The sequence below is a fragment of the Panulirus ornatus genome, chromosome 17 (genome assembly GCF_036320965.1).
Source record: "Panulirus ornatus isolate Po-2019 chromosome 17, ASM3632096v1, whole genome shotgun sequence".
In the NCBI taxonomy this organism is placed as follows: domain Eukaryota; kingdom Metazoa; phylum Arthropoda; class Malacostraca; order Decapoda; family Palinuridae; genus Panulirus; species Panulirus ornatus.
In genome coordinates, this window is record NC_092240.1 from 9,490,944 (window position 1) to 9,510,000 (window position 19,057).

The 19,057-nt window shown below is 41.1% G+C and overlaps 1 protein-coding gene across 5 annotated transcripts in view; it reads left to right on the forward strand.

The window, feature by feature from the left end:
- The window catches only part of LOC139754558 (nephrin-like), a 531,853-nt gene that overhangs the window by 139,751 nt on the left and 373,045 nt on the right, over positions 1 to 19,057 (forward strand). The window contains exon 1 of one of the 5 annotated variants that reach the window (XM_071671917.1): positions 9,550 to 10,037. The exons of the other annotated variants lie outside the window; for them this stretch is intronic. The gene's annotated coding sequence lies outside the window, so the exon portion shown is untranslated. Of the gene's footprint in view, positions 1 to 9,549; positions 10,038 to 19,057 lie in introns of those variants that run through there. 5 annotated transcript variants of the gene reach the window in all.

The following is a 19,057-nucleotide window of genomic DNA, read 5'->3' on the forward strand; positions in this document are numbered from 1 at the left end:
CTCACCCACAGAAAATGTATTCCGGTCTGCCGAAAAGTTGCGTTTCAACTTTTATTTGAAAAAAATTAAACTGTAGATGGTTTTAAGCTGGGTTGCTTACTGCCAGAGGGGGTTTACGTCCATATCGTGTGAAGGTGGTTTCACATTCAGCATTTCCTTTTTTCAAAATGTATGAATAATGTTTCATAGTGTTTGCCGTGTTGTTATCGTTATTATTTCTTGTTGATATTTATAAGAGAGTTTGGTGATTTTTTTTTTTTTTTTGGTGTGTTATGTTTTAGGTCATGTAAGCGTAAAGTGAATTTCTTAAAGATCAATACTGGAAATATACACACACACACATCTCTCTCTCTCTCTCTCTCTCTCTCTCTCTCTCTCTATATATATATATATATATATATATATATATATATATATATATATATATATATATATATATATATATAGCTTTCTGCGCATGCTTGGTCTGGAGCAAGGAATGTAGAGTTAGAGAAAGTCAAACTCCATAAGCTTCGTGTCCCCGTCAATAGTGAACTACGGCAACTGTAAACATCCAAAAAGAAATTATAGGCTTAGTTGAGTGGCGCGTTGACAGATGTCACTACCAGCGAAGTAATGTCGTCTGCAATGTTTACTTTTTTTAAAAAAGAGACATTGCGAGCGAGCGACGTTTTCAACTCATGGCTCTAGGAACTCGTACGGGGTCATAAAGTCAAATGGAAAAAAAAGAACGAGAGAAATCTGATATTCCATCGGGTAACGAAAAGGTGATTAATGTGCGTCGGTAAATCGCGTAATACGTCTGATAAATGTCGTTGTTCATGCGAGCGTATATTATGGGGGAGGGAAATGATGGGGTTTTGTGAGAATGGCTTGACCATCGAAATTACAGTAAGATTCTTGGTAGTTTCGAGCGGTAATATATATATATATATATATATATATATATATATATATATATATATATATATATATATATATATATATATATATATATATATTGATAGGCGCGCGAAAGAGAGACTTTTGGATGTTAATGTGCTGAGAGGTGCAACTGGAGTGTGGTTGAGAGAGCAGAAGAGGGTGTTTTGAAATGGTTTGGTCACATGGAGAGAATGAGTGAGGAAAGATTGACAGAAAGGATATATGTGTCAGAGGTGGAGGAAACGAGGAGAGGTGGGCGACCAAATTGGAGGTGGAAAGATTGAGTGAAAAAGATTTTGAGTGATCGGGGCCTGAACATGCAGGAGAGTGTAAGGCGTGCAAGGAATAGAGTGAATTGGAACGATGTGGTATACCGGGGTCGACGTGCTGTCAGTGGATTGAACCAGGGCATGTGAAGCGTTTGGGGTAAACCATGGAAAGTTCTGTAGGGCCTGGATGTGGAAAGGGAGCTGTGGTTTCGGTGCATTATGCATGACAGCTAGAGACTGAGTGTGAACGAATGTGGCCTTTGTTGTCTTTTCCTAGCGCTACCTCGCGCACATTCGGGGGGAGGGGGGGGGTTATTTCATGTGTGGCGGGGTGGCGACGGGAATGAATAAGGGCAGACAGTATTTGAGATGTATAGGTATGTATATGTGCGTGTGTGGACTTGTATGTGTATGCATGTGTGTGTGGGTGGGTTGGGCCGTTCTTTCGTCTGTTTCCTTGCGCTGCCTCGCTAGCGCGGGGAACAGCGGCAAAGTATAATGAATAATATATATATATATATATATATATATATATATATATATATATATATATATATATATATATATATATATATATATATATATATAGAGAGAGAGAGAGAGAGAGAGAGAGAGAGAGAGAGATTTTTGAGGACAATGTGTGGTGTGAGGTGGTTTGATCGAGTAAGTAACGTAAGGGTAAGAGAGATGTGTGGAAATGAAAAGAGCGTGGTTGAGAGAGCAGAAGAGGGTGTTTTGAAATGGTTTGGTCACATGGAGAGAATGAGTGAGGAAAGATTGACCAAGAGGATATATGTGTCGGAGGTGGAGGGAACGAGGAGAAGAGGGAGACCAAATTGGAGGTGGAAAGATGGAGTGAAAAAGATTTTGTGTGATCGGGGCCTGAACATGCAGGAGGGTGAAAGGAGGGCAAGGAATAGAGTGAATTGGAGCGATGTTGTATACCGGGGTTGACGTGCTGTCAGTGGATTGAATCAAGGCATGTGAAGCGTCTGGGGTAAACCATGGAAAGCTGTGTAGGTATGTATATTTGCGTGTGTGGACGTATGTATATACATGTGTATGGGGGTGGGTTGGGCCATTTCTTTCGTCTGTTTCCTTGCGCTACCTCGCAAACGCGGGAGACAGCGACAAAGCAAAAAAAAAAAAAAAAAAAAAAGTGTATATATATATATATATACTATTCACCATCTCCTGCGCTAGCGAGGTAGCGTTAAGAACAGAGGACTGAGCCTTTGAGGGAATATCCTCACTTGGCCCCCTTCTCTGTTCTTTCTTTTGGAAAATTAAGAATGAGAGGGGAGGATTTCCAGTCTCCCCGCTCCCTCCTCTTTTTAGTCGCCTTCTACGACACGCATGGAATACGTGGGAGGTATTCTTCGTCCCCTATCCTCAAGGATGATATATATATATATATATATATATATATATATATTTTTTTTTTTTTTTTTTTTTTTTTATACTTTGTCGCTGTCATTTATTTTTTTTTTCTTCCCCAGCTTCTCTTCACTGCGTCCATGAGAAGTGTATGGTAATAAGAGGAATTGAGTTCGTCTTTGGGTTTTTAAGTCACTGCTCACGTCATGGGTGGGTGAGGTTTAACCTGATTTAGAATTAAATCATCAATTTTTTCCCCCTCGCCTTCAAATTGATTGAGTACATCCTCCGTGTTGTTGATATTGATCATAGTGATGATATTAATCAGTTCTCTACTGTAAGGCCAGGACGCTTCGGTGGTCCTAACGCTAGTATTGACAAGAACCAGATCAGTTCTGGTTCTTACAGTTCGTAGAACTCCATCGCACCTGTATTGATCCCTGTAAGAAACCACCACACCTGTATTGATCCCTGTAAGGAACCATCACACCTGTATTGATCGCTGTATGTAACCATCACACCTGTATTAATCGCTGTATGTAACCACCACACCTGTATTGATCGCTGTGAGAAACCACCACGCCTGTATTGATCGCTGTATGTAACCACCACACCTATATTGATCGCTGTATGTAACCACCACACCTGTATTGATCGCTGTATGTAACCACCACACCTGTATTAATCGCTGTATGTAACCACCACACCTGTATTAATCGCTGTAGGGAAAAACCACCACACGTGTATTGATCATTTCGAAGGACGGTAACAATTATCGGGTTAGTTCAGGTCTCAACAGTTACGTCTCTTGTGTTGTCACTGTGCTTCTTCGTAAAACCACAGAGGGACACAACAAAGTAAACATCAGACCCAAATAAAGTGACCTAAACTTCATATTTAAGAGCAATAACTCCAGATGGCAGACGAAGTATAAAAACAGTCACAAGTTCATTCTCACGTTCTTCATCGATTAACAGCCGCACCTCATTATGTCTCCAGTGTTAGCATCACCAAAGCCCCAACTCCGTATGAATGAAATACCTCTTTTTCAATATTCGCATTCGCCAGCTGGTTAATCGAAGGCAGGGAGTACCTTGCGACTTTCACAGAAGTCGATCGTGGGTGAGGGGGATTAAAAGATGGAGAAAGTGTGGTATTTCTAAAGCAGAAATTGTATTTCAACCCTAACCCTGTAGGAAACTTACCTAATTTTATGAGGAATAATTGTATTGATTAGAAATGGCTCCCATTCTCCCATGCTTGGTGTGTCGCAGGGAAAGATCCTGTACTGTAACGTAATTATCCTGAAAAATGTACATTATAATATCGCACCACTAACATAATTATCCTGAAAAATATACATTACAATATCGTACCTCTAACGTAATTGTCCTGAAAAATATACGTTACAATATCGTACCACTAACGTAATTGTCCTGAAAAATATACGTTACAATATCGTACCACTAACGTAATTTTCCTGAATGATATACATTACAATATCGAACCACTATCATGATTATTCTGACAAATATACATTACAATATCGCACCACTAACGTAATTTTCCTGAAAGATATACATTACAATATCGTGCCACTAACGTAATTATTTCGCGCCTTATTTCAGGCCTCTCTATTTACTAAACAGAAAGTTTTTCCGTGGAAGGAAACAGCCATCGTAGTAACAATGAGAACAAAAGAGCGTTAGTTATATAACGTATCTTTACGTAAGGTTAGAACAATGTCCTTCTCTCTCTCTTTCTTTTTTTTTCATTTTTTTCCTTGCGCCATCTTCACCTGTTTTGTTCTGAGCCGCACTTTAATTTTTTCTTTTTTTTCATGTTTTGATTAGCATCCTATAACAACCTAAGATCCTATAACAACCTAAGATCCTATAACAACCTAAGATCCTATAACAACCTAAGATCCTATAACAACCTAAGGTCCTATAACAACCTAAGATCCTATAACAACCTAAGATCCTATAACAACCTAAGATCCTATAACAACCTAAGGTCCTATAACAACCTAAGATCCTATAACAACCTAAGATCCTATAACAACCTAAGATCCTATAACAACCTAAGGTCCTATAACAACCTAAGATCCTATAACAACCTAAGGTCCTATAACAACCTAAGGTCCTATAACAACCTAAGGTCCTATAACAACCTAAGATCCTATAACAACCTAAGGTCCTATAACAACCTAAGATCCTATAACAACCTAAGATCCTATAACAACTTAAGATCCTATAACAACCTAGCATCCTATAACAACCTAAGATCCTATAACAACCTAGCATCCTATAACAACCTAAGATCCTATAACAACCTAAGATCCTATAACAACCTAGCATCCTATAACAACCTAAGATTCTATAACAACCTAAGATCCTATAACAACCTAAGATCCTATAACAACCTAAGGTCCTATAACAACCTAAGATCCTATAACAACCTAAGGTCCTATAACAACCTAAGGTCCTATAACAACCTAAGGTCCTATAACAACCTAAGATCCTATAACAACCTAAGGTCCTATAAGAACCTAAGGTCCTATAACAACCTAAGGTCCTATAACAACCTAAGATCCTATAACAACCTAAGGTCCTATAACAACCTAAGATCCTATAACAACCTAAGATCCTATAACAACCTAAGATCCTATAACAACCTAAGGTCCTATAACAACCTAAGATCCTATAACAACCTAGCATCCTATAACAACCTAAGATCCTATAACAACCTAAGGTCCTATAACAACCTAAGGTCCTATAACAACCTAAGATCCTATAACAACCTAAGGTCCTATAACAACCTAGCATCCTATAACAACCTAAGGTCCTATAACAACCTAGCATCCTATAACAACCTAAGGTCCTATAACAACCTAAGGTCCTATAACAACCTAGCATCCTATAACAACCTAAGGTCCTATAACAACCTAAGGTCCTATAACAACCTAGCATCCTATAACAACCTAGCATCCTATAACAACCAAGCATCCTATAACAACCTGGGATCCTATAACAACCTAGCATCCTATAACAACCTAAGATCCTATAACAACCTAAGGTCCTATAACAACCTAAGGTCCTATAACAACCTAAGGTCCTATAACAACCTAGCATCTTATAACAACCTAGCATCCTATAACAACCTGGGATCCTATAACAACCTAGCATCCTATAACAACCTAGCATCCTATAACAACCTAGCATCCTATAACAACCTAGCATCCTATAACAACCAAGCGTCCTATAACAACCTGGGATCCTATAACAACCTAGCATCTTATAACAACCTAGCATCCTATAACAACCTGGGATCCTATAACAACCTAGCATCCTATAACAACCTAGCATCCTATAACAACCTATCATCCTATAACAACCTAGCATCCTATAACAACCTAGCATCCTATAACAACCTGGGATCCTATAACAACCTAGCATCTTATAACAACCTAGCATCCTATAACAACCTGGGATCCTATAACAACCTAGCATCCTATAACAACCTAGCATCCTATAGCAACCTATCATACTATAACAACCTAGCATCCTATAACAACCTATCATCCTATAACAACCTATCATCCTATAACAACCTAGCATCCTATAACAACCTAGCATCCTATAACAACCTATCATCCTATAACAACCTCCTCACCCTACGGTGAGTCAGGAGCGCCACAACCCAGCAGAAACCACGGGACAAACTAACTCTTTTCTCTTTTGTCATTTAAAAAAAAAAAACCACCCTCGACGTATAAGATCCTACATTAGGAGAGGAATAAGATCATTTAAAGTCAAAAAATGCCTTATTATCACAACATATCACACGTATTTGATCAATTATATAATAACAGTATATTCACTCATGCTCGAATGCCTCATCACAACATATTACAACACATTACACGTATTTGATCAATTATATGATAACTGTATAGTCACTAATGCTCGAATGATCATGTTAATCATTGCCAATGCCTTATCATCACAACATATCACACATATTTGATCAATTGTATAATAACAGTATATTGACTAATGCTCAAATGCCTTATCACAACATATTACACGTATTTGATCAATTATATGATGACAGTATAGTCACTCATGATCGAATGATCATATTAATCATTGCTAATGCCTTATCATCACAACATATCACACGTATTTGATCAATTATATGATAACAGTATAGTCACTAATGCTCGAATGATCATATTAATCATTGCTAATGCCTTATCATCACAACATATCACACATATTTGATCAATTGTATAATAACAGTATATTCACTAATGCTCAAATGATCAATTGTATAATAACAGTATATTCACTAATGCTCAAATGCCTTATCATCACAACATATTACACGTATTTGATCAATTATATGATAACAGTATAGTCACTCATGATCGAATGATCATATTAATCAATGCTAATGCCACGAGCGTGCCTGTATATAAACAGAATTCTTAATTATTTTTTCTTTTAATGAATAAATGAAGATAACTTTACGTCCTTAACGTTAGGCTAGCAGGGATGTGGGAGTACCAGAAATGATTAATTATGGTTCACATTACCATTCTTATCGTTCGTGATGGCATCAACCGTACGTTAGGTTAATAGTGGAATATCTTATGAGGAAGGAAGGACGAAGGATTTCCGCTCTACTGTTAAAAAAGAGAGAGAGAAAAAAAAATATTGAATAAGAGTGAAAAAAAAGTGTGTGTGTGTGTGTGTGTGTGTGTGTGTGTTTGTGTGTGTTTGTGGTAAAAAAGAGAGAAAAAAATTGAATAAGAGTGGAAAAAAGTATGTGTGTGTGTGTGTGTGTGTGTGTGTGTGTGTGTGTGTGGTAGAGGGGAGGTTGGGAGAGGAGGAAGAGGGTCTCGGGCCCCAGGACCTCACACGGACCACAGGGGTTCATGAGAGACCGCTCCTCTTCCCCCCAGCCCACGCACTCCCCCAACCCTCCTATCCATCCCTCTCTCTCTCATCCGGTCTGCCCATTCCACAAGAGTCTTATCATACCGACCCAAATTGGGTTAGCGGGGCATTTGGAGCAGTTGGGGGGAAAAATAAAAAATGGGGGGGGTTATATAAACGATTGACTAACTCACTCACACAGTTTTTCAGATTCAAAATCAACACTCCATTTCTGAGAAGATGAGCGACGAAGATTTTTGTGTTAAGGGTTAGGTTAGATTAGGTTAGGTGTTAGCTTAGGTGTTAGGTTAGGTTAGGTTAGGTTAGACGTCTCCTGTAAACCTGTAGGTTAGGTTAGGTTAGGTTAGACGTCTCCTGTAAACCTGTAGGTTAGGTTAGGTTAGGTTAGACGTCTCCTGTAAACCTGTAGGTTAGGTTAGGTTAGGTTAGGTTAGGTTAGACGTCTCCTGTAAACCTGTAGGTTAGGTTAGGTTAGGTTAGGTTAGGTTAGGTTAGACGTCTCCTGTAAACCTGTAGGTTAGGTTAGGTTAGGTTAGACGTCTCTTGTAAACCTGTAGGTTAGGTTAGGTTAGGTTAGGTTAAGTTAGACGTCTCCTGTAAACCTGTAGGTTAGGTTAGGTTAGGTTAGACGTCTCCTGTAAACCTGTAGGTTAGGTTAGGTTAGGTTAGACGTCTCCTGTAAACCTGTAGGTTAGGTTAGTAAACCTGCCCAGACGTTGTAGTTTAAACCACCTCACTCTCAGAGCCCTAACCATCCACTTGCCCTAGGTACCCTTTGATTATTGGGCGCTGGCGACGCGTACCCTCGCAGAGACGATAGACTAAACTTAAACCATGGACGTAGAGGACATTTAGGAAGATGGCTCATCAAAGAAACTGTGAAATATAACAGGATTTTTTGATTTATGGCAACCGATTCATCTTGTCTTGGATTCGGCAGTCGTGAATTTCGGATAATCATGTTACTTAATGAAATCATGATACATATTCGGTGTTAGAACGCTTCCCGTGCGTGTGGTTGGGTGTGGTTATGCACTCTACGAAATGTGATAGACAGTTAGGCTTTATAACGCTCGTTAAAATAACCTAACGATCGTAGGCTTGAGTTGACTCAAACCAGCTTAGAATAAGAGCATGTCCTTGTCTTCCTCATTCTCACTTGCACACACCAAGTGACATGTGTTCACCATGAGAGACATATACTGTGGTCTATCTTTGCAACAATGTTCAATAGAACGTATTGTATGTGATATGATTACCATAAAACAAAGATTAATGTTTTCCTTCATACATATTTCAATGATTACCATAAAACAAAGATTAATGTTTACCTTCATATATATTTCAATGATTACCATAAAACAAAGATTAATGTTTACCTTCATATATCTTTCAATGATTACCATAAAACAAAGATTAATGTTTACCTTCATATATGTTTCAGTGAAAAATCTACTTTTATTCAAAATTTTTCTCCCACTTGGGACATTTATATTTCTTGAGCTGTGTAAAAGAAACGTGTAAGGGAAGTGAAGACCAGAAGAATGATTGAGGGATTATTGAAGGGATGTGGTGTGTAAATCATCAATCGCGAATAAATGTCTAATTCAGTAACAGTAATTGTTATAATGAACTAAGGAAACTTATGTTTCGTAAGGAAGATGCAAATAATGATGATATTCCTTCTTTTAAAGAAGATATTATCCCAACCATCAGCTCCCTTAAATATATATATAAAAAAAAAAGCTAATTTTATAGTTAGTCTTAGGATATAACTGTTTTCTGAAACGGTTTGAAATTTTCCCATTTTCTATCATCGTATTTAGTTGGGGTGGGAGGGGGGGGGGGTTTGTCATCGTGCACCTGAAGATGGCGTTGATCGCATTCCCATTTGACGCCAGAACTGCCTCAGAGTTTCACTTCCTCGAGGCTATGTGTAATATACACATCATCGATGGTTGGTGCATGCGTCAGCACTCACACACACGTCTTTCAATTTATCGGTGGCCGTTCGTGAGCAAAACTGGTCTTTGTACCTTTCATCGTCTGATCTTCTAGTGGCACTCGTGACCTGCCATTTATTCAGACGGCGAATTGTGTAGATTCCATGGGCGCGGAAGGCCTATACTATTCCCAAGTGGTCGTTACCCTGAGTTGAGTGATTCGTTGTTGTCCGGACCACGCCCGAAGACATGGCAGCAACGCAGCAGACCAGTGTGTTATACATGCGAGTATACGCAGCTGTGAGAGGAGGTTAGGTGAGGTGGGCGCCGTGGCGAAGACAGTTACGGAGTAGACGTTCTATTGTGAGGTCGTTGTTTACGTGTTTGCGCGACGCGAGAACGACGAACTACCGGTGATAAACCTTGGTGGGTCTTGCGTCTCGCCGGCGGAGCTGTAAAGGCAAAAGCGTAAAGTCGGCCGCGTACAACAAGGGACTGTGGACGTGTGTGTCTCTGGCGGAAGAAAACTGGATGCGGGAACTCGACCCACCGCTAAAAAGGTAAATGATATGATCTTGTCCTTTTTACACAGGATCAAGGGGAGAGCAGGGGCCTCATCTCCTTGGCTTTGGGTACATAACGTAGGGTGAGGGTGGGATTGGGGCTGAAGGAAGGGGTTGGGATCGGAGCTCCTCTTCTGGGGTACCTTGTGGTATGGTAGTGTTTCTGGAGAGGTTGCGCCCTCCCGGTAGGGTATGTTGTCTTGGTGGCTGGGGGTGGGAGAAGTGCAGGGGTACGCTGTGGTCAGCAGAGGTTGGAGGAACTGGTAAGTTAAGCGGCCCTCCCCCGGTAAGGGATTAAAGTTGATCACTTATATTAATCATCACCGTGCTTCATTCACATCAGTTTTGCGTTAGTCGACTTTAGTAGACAAAAAAGGTTGCATTCGTGAAGACTCCTACAAAAATGTATTTTCGTGTGCGAAAAGAATTCTACTTTTTGGCATGAATACGACTCAAAATTTCACGTGAAAACTACAATTCATTTTTTTTCCTGCAGATCATAAATGCATTTTTGTACGAAGTTCGTCGTGGACTAGAACGACTTTACTCCTGTAAGCCGAGCCGATTAATCCACAAACCGTCGTAAGAACAATAAATAAACACCCGTTATCATTATTTTTAAGGAAAAGCCCGCGGCAATAACGTATAAAAAAAAAAATTGTAATCCTAGTGACACTCCCTCTCCTAGTTCACGTCATGGCAACAGTTGCTTATGTATTCAACATCACGGCTCGGTTACCCAGAGACAACGGGAGGGAATGTAGTAACGTGCAATTTAGATATCTGGGAGTGGATCTGGCAGCGGATGGGACCATGGAAGCGGAAGTGGATCATAGGATGGGGGAGGGTTTGCAGAGTATTGCGGTGTCTACCTAATGGTAGGGGCACACAAGCAGATAGCTGTTGGGAGGAGAAACCAAAGTGAGGGTGTTTGCAGTCGACAGAATTAGGTAAAAGGGGATTTACGTTAGAGAGAAGATTTCATCTTTATTCATTCCCGTCGCCACCTCGCCACACATGAAATGACAACCCCCTCCCCCCGCATGCACGCGAGGTAACGCTAGGGAAAGACAACAAAGGCCACATTCGTTCACACTTAGTCTCTAGCTGTAATGTGTAACGCACTGAAACCACAGCTCCCCTTCCACATCCAGGCCCCACAAAATTTTCCATGGTTTACCAACGGAAGGGGAGATGTAACGGCGCTCTTCCACCCAAACCATACACCTCCCCACCGCACCCGTCCTCTGCCTTTATTACGAAGTGGTAAACAAGCGAGGCCATATGCCGTTTAGGTGACAGACACACGGGGTAACTGACGTAGTTCCACGTGTCAAGAGATCATAGAGGATTATTTATAGTGTCATATAAGAGGAAAAGTCCAGCCTGAAGCGTAGGGAACTAAGGCTTGAGGGAGGATCGTGTGTTGAGGTCGCTGGGCACACACACACACACACACGCGCGCGCGCTCGCGCCGTTGGCGACGCCCGATGATTTTAAAAGGTCATTTAAAGTCGCGCCAAGCGTAGGGTTATTTTTAAATGGCTTGGGCTTGTATAAATGGCTTATTATACTTGTAGTACAGCGATTGATATTGCTAAGGATGGGTCGTACGTGGAAAACGGCCTCGTTAGAAATCCGCACTTCTTGCACCGAACTGCGAACTACGGTTTCCACGTAACAAGTTTAAGGTAACTGTAATTAGTCTCGCTGTAGATCATACCTTAAATGGTTTATTTGTCTATTTCTGGCCTTAGAGGCTGAATTTAAAGCTTAAGGTAACAGAAAATTACATTGTGAAACATGATTATTTTTTTTGATAAAAGGAATTAAAAAAAATAATGCAGTGTTTCTAGTTATGAGAATCATACTAATTGTAATAATGAGGATATTTATATTCACTCATTATCACTATTTTCACCACACAGTGAAAAAAAAAACCTATGATGACAGCGATATCATTAATGATAATGAGTATCATTATTTTGATTGCTCTGATAATGATAATAATGACTGAAATTAAGAATACCAGAGTGTTACATGTTTCACAGGAATATCTGTAATACTTATTTTTCTTTTTTGAATGCAGTATTCACTGCAGGGGAAACATAGACAAAGAAACGACTTGTTAAAATTTTTCTCTCCCATCACTTTTCGTATATAGCAGGCAAGAGACCTTTAATATTGTCGAGACCTTTTTCATCAATTTAGCAGAGTGTAACCTGTATAGTTTTCAAACCCAGAATTTCGAAACTATTCCATCAGATTGCCGGCAACAACTGATTCGAAAATGTCATTCTAGCCTCGTGAATGTCTCAGTACGAGTTGCCTGGGAATGTACTGTATGAATCGACTTGTTTACTCTTGAGGGCATCGGTTCGAGCCTTTGCCTGCGGCAGTCGGCCCACAGTCAACCCAGCTGTTCATCCACCCCTGATTTATATAAACGAATCGGGAATTCTCAGAATACACACACGAGCGTTTGTAAATGTCATCTCCATCGTATCTTGATTACCCCCCCCCCCAACCTTAACGTTAGAGAGAGGAAAAAAATTGGGATAGAGAGAAATAGATAGCTGGTTTCAAAGGGTATACAAGGGGAGAAGAGACGTCATCATATTCTACGCCACCTCCTTCGGGAGAAGAGACGTCATCATATTCTACGCCACCTCCTTCGGGAGAAGAGACGTCATCATATTCTACGCCACCTCCTCCTCCTCCTCGAGGTTTACTGACTTCAGAACACATGGAGGCTGGGTCGATATATCCTCGTCCCCCTCTCCTCCTTGGCAGCCTGACCTGTTATCATCCACGGTTGCTGGCGTGATCTCTCCAGCCCCCGTCGTGAGCTAACGTTGTTGTCATGATCTCGTGAAGGTGTGGGGAAGTAGAGAAGACGTGGTCGCCAGAGTGGAGAGGTGCTGGTAGTAATCCCTTCCTCATAGTGTCAGTCGTCACCAAGTTACAGGTAGAGGAGAGTTAGGTACCAATGTATATATATATATATGTATATATATATATATATATATATATATATATATATATATATATATATTTTTTTTTTTTTTTTTTTTTTTGCTTTGTCGCTGTCTCCCGCGTTTGCGAGGTAGCGCAAGGAAACAGACGAAAGAAATGGCCCAACCCACCCTCATACACATGTATATACATACGTCCTCACACGCAAATATACATACCTACACAGCTTTCCATGGTTTACCCCAGACGCTTCACATGCCTTGATTCAATCCACTGACAGCACGTCAACCCCGGTATACCACATCGCTCCAATTCACTCTATTCCTTGCCCTCCTTTCACCCTCCTGCATGTTCAGGCCCCGATCACACAAAATCTTTTTCACTCCATCTTTCCACCTCCAATTTGGTCTCCCTCTTCTCCTCGTTCCCTCCACCTCCGACACATATATCCTCTTGGTCAATCTTTCCTCACTTCATTCAGACTGTTCAATGAAATATTAGATTCTAACTCTACAAACTCCAACATCAGTTAATATTTTAATAATGTTGATATATGTATATCATGTCTATTTAACTATTCGAATCCATATTTATCTGTCTGTTAATATTACTATTGATCATTGTCACTATTGATCAATGTAACTATTGATCAATCAGCCAGTAACTATTATTTAATCTCATAATCTCGTCATATACCAATATACATGTTTCTGTCAAAATGATATTAAACCAAACGGGTAAAATATATATATACATTTGACTTTTTTTTGTAGACATATTAATCATTCTTTATGATACATTAAAAAGATATATTATATATATTATATATAGCCACGTTTTATATATAGCCACGTTAACTGTATATGTCATGAATATGCGAGAGGGATGGGTTTTACAACCTACGTACCAATCAAACGGGGTTGGCGTTTAAAGTATGGCATGTGACGCGGTGGGTAGAAATGGTCGGTCATCTACACCTTGTGGTGTTCAGTTAGTGTCACGGATGTAACGCGAGTAACACCTGTCATGCCCCATATGCAGCTTTACAGATGACGCCAAGATGATTATGGCATGTTGAACACAGAGGAGAGACTGGGTGGGTTGAAGACAGAGGAGAGACTGGGTGGGTTGAAGACAGAGGAGAGACTGGGTGGGTTGAAGACAGAGGAGAGACTGGGTGGGTTGAAGACAGAGGAGAGACTGGGTGGGTTGAAGACAGAGGAGAGACTGGGTGGGTTGAAGACAGAGGAGAGACTGGGTGGGTTGAAGACAGAGGAGAGACTGGGTGGGTTGAAGACAGAGGAGAGACTGGGTGGGTTGAAGACAGAGGAGAGACTGGGTGGGTTGAAGACAGAGGAGAGACTGGGTGGGTTGAAGACAGAGGAGAGACTGGGTGGGTTGAAGACAGAGGAGAGACTGGGTGGGTTGAACACAGAGGAGAGACTGGGTGGGTTGAACACAGAGGAGAGACTGGGTGGGTTGAACACAGAGGAGAGACTGGGTGGGTTGAACACAGAGGAGAGACTGGGTGGGTTGAAGACAGAGGAGAGACTGGGTGGGTTGAAGACAGAGGAGAGACTGGGTGGGTTGAAGACAGAGGAGAGACTGGGTGGGTTGAACACAGAGGAGAGACTGGGTGGGTTGAAGACAGAGGAGAGACTGGGTGGGTTGAAGACAGAGGAGAGACTGGGTGGGTTGAAGACAGAGGAGAGACTGGGTGGGTTGAAGACAGAGGAGAGACTGGGTGGGTTGAAGACAGAGGAGAGACTGGGTGGGTTGAACACAGAGGAGAGACTGGGTGGGTGAAGACAGAGGAGAGACTGGGTGGGTTGAAGACAGAGGAGAGACTGGGTGGGTTGAAGACAGAGGAGAGACTGGGTGGGTTGAAGACAGAGGAGAGACTGGGTGGGTTGAACACAGAGGAGAGACTGGGTGGGTTGAACACAGAGGAGAGACTGGGTGGGTTGAAAACAAGAGGAGAAGACAGAGAGACGGGTTGATGAAGAGGATGGGTGTTGAAGACAGAGAAGACTGGGTGGTTCGAAGACGAGAGAGATGAGTGTTTGAAGACAGAGGAGAGACTGGGTGGGTTGAAGACAGAGGAGAGCTGGTGGTTGAACAGGAGATCAGGTGGTTGAGACAGAGGAGTATACTGGGTCTGTACAGTCTTTGAAGCAGAGGAGAGACTGGGTGGTGTTGAAGACGAGAGGACTGGTGGGTTGTGGGGTGGTGGTTGAGACGGGGGCTGTTCTGACAGACAGAGGAGAGCTGTAGGTGTTGTGCGTGTGTGTGGTGTGTGAAGAGTGTGTGGCTGGTGTGTGGTGTAGACAGGAGAGCTTAAGATCAAGAGGGATGTGGTTAACTATGAGAAGGGCTGAGGTGGTGAAGGTTGCTTAAGAGATCCGTGTGGTGGGTTGGGGGGGTGTTCTTAGATGTCCTTGAAGAGAGAGAGAGAGTGAAGAAGAGAGAGAAGTGTTAGAAAGGATGACTGGGGGAGCCAAGAGAGATTGTTGACAAGATAACGATGGCACATCTCTTGGCAATGTTTGACAGACGACCGTAACGGGTGGGGACCTGAAGATTACAGTTACTGTAACGTGCGTCAATCGTAAACGTAGATTAACTTGTAACGCCACTGACATGATGGGGAAGACGAGGAGAACCGTGGCTCACTTGCACTTGTTAAGTGTAACGTTATGGAGAGCACTGGGTGGCGTGAGCAATCGCACCGAGAATATTCCTGAAACATGGAGTGAAAATGTGTAACACGGAGGCAATATATAGTATATATATATTTATATATAATATTATATATATATATATGAAATCATACTATGCATTCTGAGTACTGGAACTTGATTTTGTCCTTTTGTATATTTTTTGAAAATCAAATTTAGCCTGTCCCCTTTATGCTTCTCGCACTCGGGATCAGTTCCCTCCGGAAAATAGCTGTAAATTAATATAATAATTGACATACGTGGCGCCCTAGTCATATTAACTAGCTTAGGGAAGTGTATAACCCGTCACTCACGTCTCCGTTTACTACGGTTCAAAAGGCTGCACTACAATCAGTAGCAGGGTCAGCGTGGACCCTGCTAAGCGAGAAGTTCTTCGACGAGACTGTCATTCCCTTTCTCCTCCGAACGGTGATGTATATACCTAGCCTTACCAAAGGTGATTTAACACTGGCGTTCTCCCGCTCCACCCCATAACCACATTCTTAAAAGGTACTCTCACACATACACACCAGCGGGACACCACACGCTGGGAGTCTCTGACAGGGTAAAAAAAGAAAAGGACAATAATGTATAACTGGCCGAGAGCATCGAGGTGTTTTAGATGGTGTGTGTGTGTGTGTGTGTGTGTGTGTGTGGTGTGTGTGTGGCGCGGAAGCGTCAGGTGCACAGTGAGCCGGGGTTCGAAACTCGATGGTTTTGACTTTTAGTATATGAATTTTGTGGTATTTATGGATGGAATCGTTTCGACCATTTGTGACAGACATCGTATTACATTATATTTTATATATATATATATATATGTGTGTGTGTGTGTGTTTCTCTTAAGCTCTGAAGGATCAGCCATATAATATAATGAGGAACTGTTGTTGATCGTGTGTTCCACTGGGCAATGAGAACTGTCTCTTCATGTGCCACTGGTATATTCTCAGTGGGGTACTGTGTCGGTTGTAACCCCTAGGAGGGATTCCCTAGCACGTATGTTCCCAGTGAGGTATTGTCTCAGTGGTAACGCTAGGAAGTGGCTCTTAACATGGCTTTTCCCAGTGGGGTATTGTATCATATCTAACCCCAGGAAGTGGTTCTTAACATATCTTTTCCCAGTGGGGTATTGTATCATATCTAACCCCAGGAAGTGGTTCTTAACATATCTTTTCCCAGTGGGTTATTGTGTCATATTCAAGTGAGATTTGTTACACCGGAAATGAACTGCATGACAGGTTTTTTCAGGTCATGTGGATTTCCTCTTGAGTTGTGTCGTCTCCGGTCGTCTACTGATAACGTTATCTTTTATACACACCTGTTCCCACGATTGGTCTGTTACCTGTGTGATTTGCTCTTCGTGTGTTACGTGCACAGAGTTTTACATTCATGTTGCCCCACGTCTCCTGACCTTGTGTGTATCATGTCTATTTTCATGTTTACACACACACACACACACACACATACTATATATATATATATATATATATATATATATATATATATATATATATATATATATATATATATATATACCTCTCTAATGAGAGGGAAATGGCGAATAGTATGAAAAAAAATATATATATATATATATATATATATATATATATATATATATATATATATATATATATATATATATATATATATATACCTGCCTTAGCATAAGCCAGGTGTGCTCATGTATGGACCAGCCTTGCAGGAAGGATGAACACCTGGGTTGGGTGTAGGCCAACTGCCACGGCCAGGATTCGAACCCCATGCGGGTCCGATCTCGGGCGGCTAGCCCGTGCTGACGCATTGTCAGGAACTCTAACCACTACACCCCATAGGCTCGTGTGTGTATACAGGGACTACTAATTCATATAGTCGGCCGTGTACTCGGGCACTTTTGTATGGTAAACATATCCAAACAATGTTTATACACACGAGCATTTAACGAAAGCTGTTACAAATATTTGTCATTCATTTTGTGTGTTTTTTTATGCACTTCCTTCGCTCCCCCCCCCCCCCCCCGCACACACAACCATAGGTTAATAAACTTCTTTCATCATTGGTCTTCTGTATTCCGTAGCAACCTTCTCTAGCATTATGTATATTTACTGTACACATAAAGTGAATGGTCCAGTGTAGGACCTTCGAGAACTGCCACATATCACATTGTCTCATCTCTCACTGTCGCATACCATCGTGTTATGACGTGTCACATTATCCCGTTAACGCATCATCACATCATCTCGTCTCATTATCACATCGCATCATCACGTTATCTCATCACTATCACATTATCACATTGCATCATCCCATTATCACGTCTTATTTCAACGCGCATTATCACATATTATCGCATCATCTCATCTCTATCACGTAGTACATAATCACATTGCATTATCCCATTATCACATCTCGTCTCTATCACATAGTACATAATCACATTGCATTAACCCATTATCACATCATCTCGTCTCTATCACATAGTACATAATCACATTGCATTATCCCATTATCTTATTTCAACGCATTATCACATTGTGCCATCATCTCATCTCTGTAACATAGTAATAATCACATTGCATTATCCCATTATCTTATTTCAACGCATTATCACATTGTGCCATCATCTCATCTCTGTAACATAGTACATAATCACATTGCATTATCCCATTATCTTATTTCAACGCATTATCACATTGTGCCATCATCTCATCTCTGTAACATAGTAATAATCACATTGCATTATCCCATTATCTTATTTCAACGCATTATCACATTGTGCCATCATCTCATCTCTGTAACATAGTAATAATCACATTGCATTATCCCATTATCTTATTTCAACGCATTATCACATTGTGCCATCATCTCATCTCTGTAACATAGTACATAATCACATTGCATTATCCCATTATCTTATTTCAACGCATTATCACATAGTTCCATCATTCATCTTCCTCACCCGTATACGTTTATACCTACCACATTGATCAGTAACTACTCCTGCCACATTGATCAATAACTACTACCACCACACTGATCAATGACTGTCTGACCTCTACCACTATCACAAACAGCCTCGTTAGGGACCCAGTGGTCTGGTGCTGTTTGCATTCATCTGCGTGACTTGACAGGCGAGTTGGTGACCCATTTTATTGCACTGATAATTTCTGTTCCTGTTCACCATACCCTCAACTCACTGAGTTTGGTAAAGTGTGTGGAAGAAGAAAGTTGAGAGTAAATGTGAATAAGAGCAAGGTTATTAGGTACAGTAGGGTTGAGGGTCAAGTCAATTGGGAGGTGAGTTTGAATGGAGAAAAACTGGAGGAA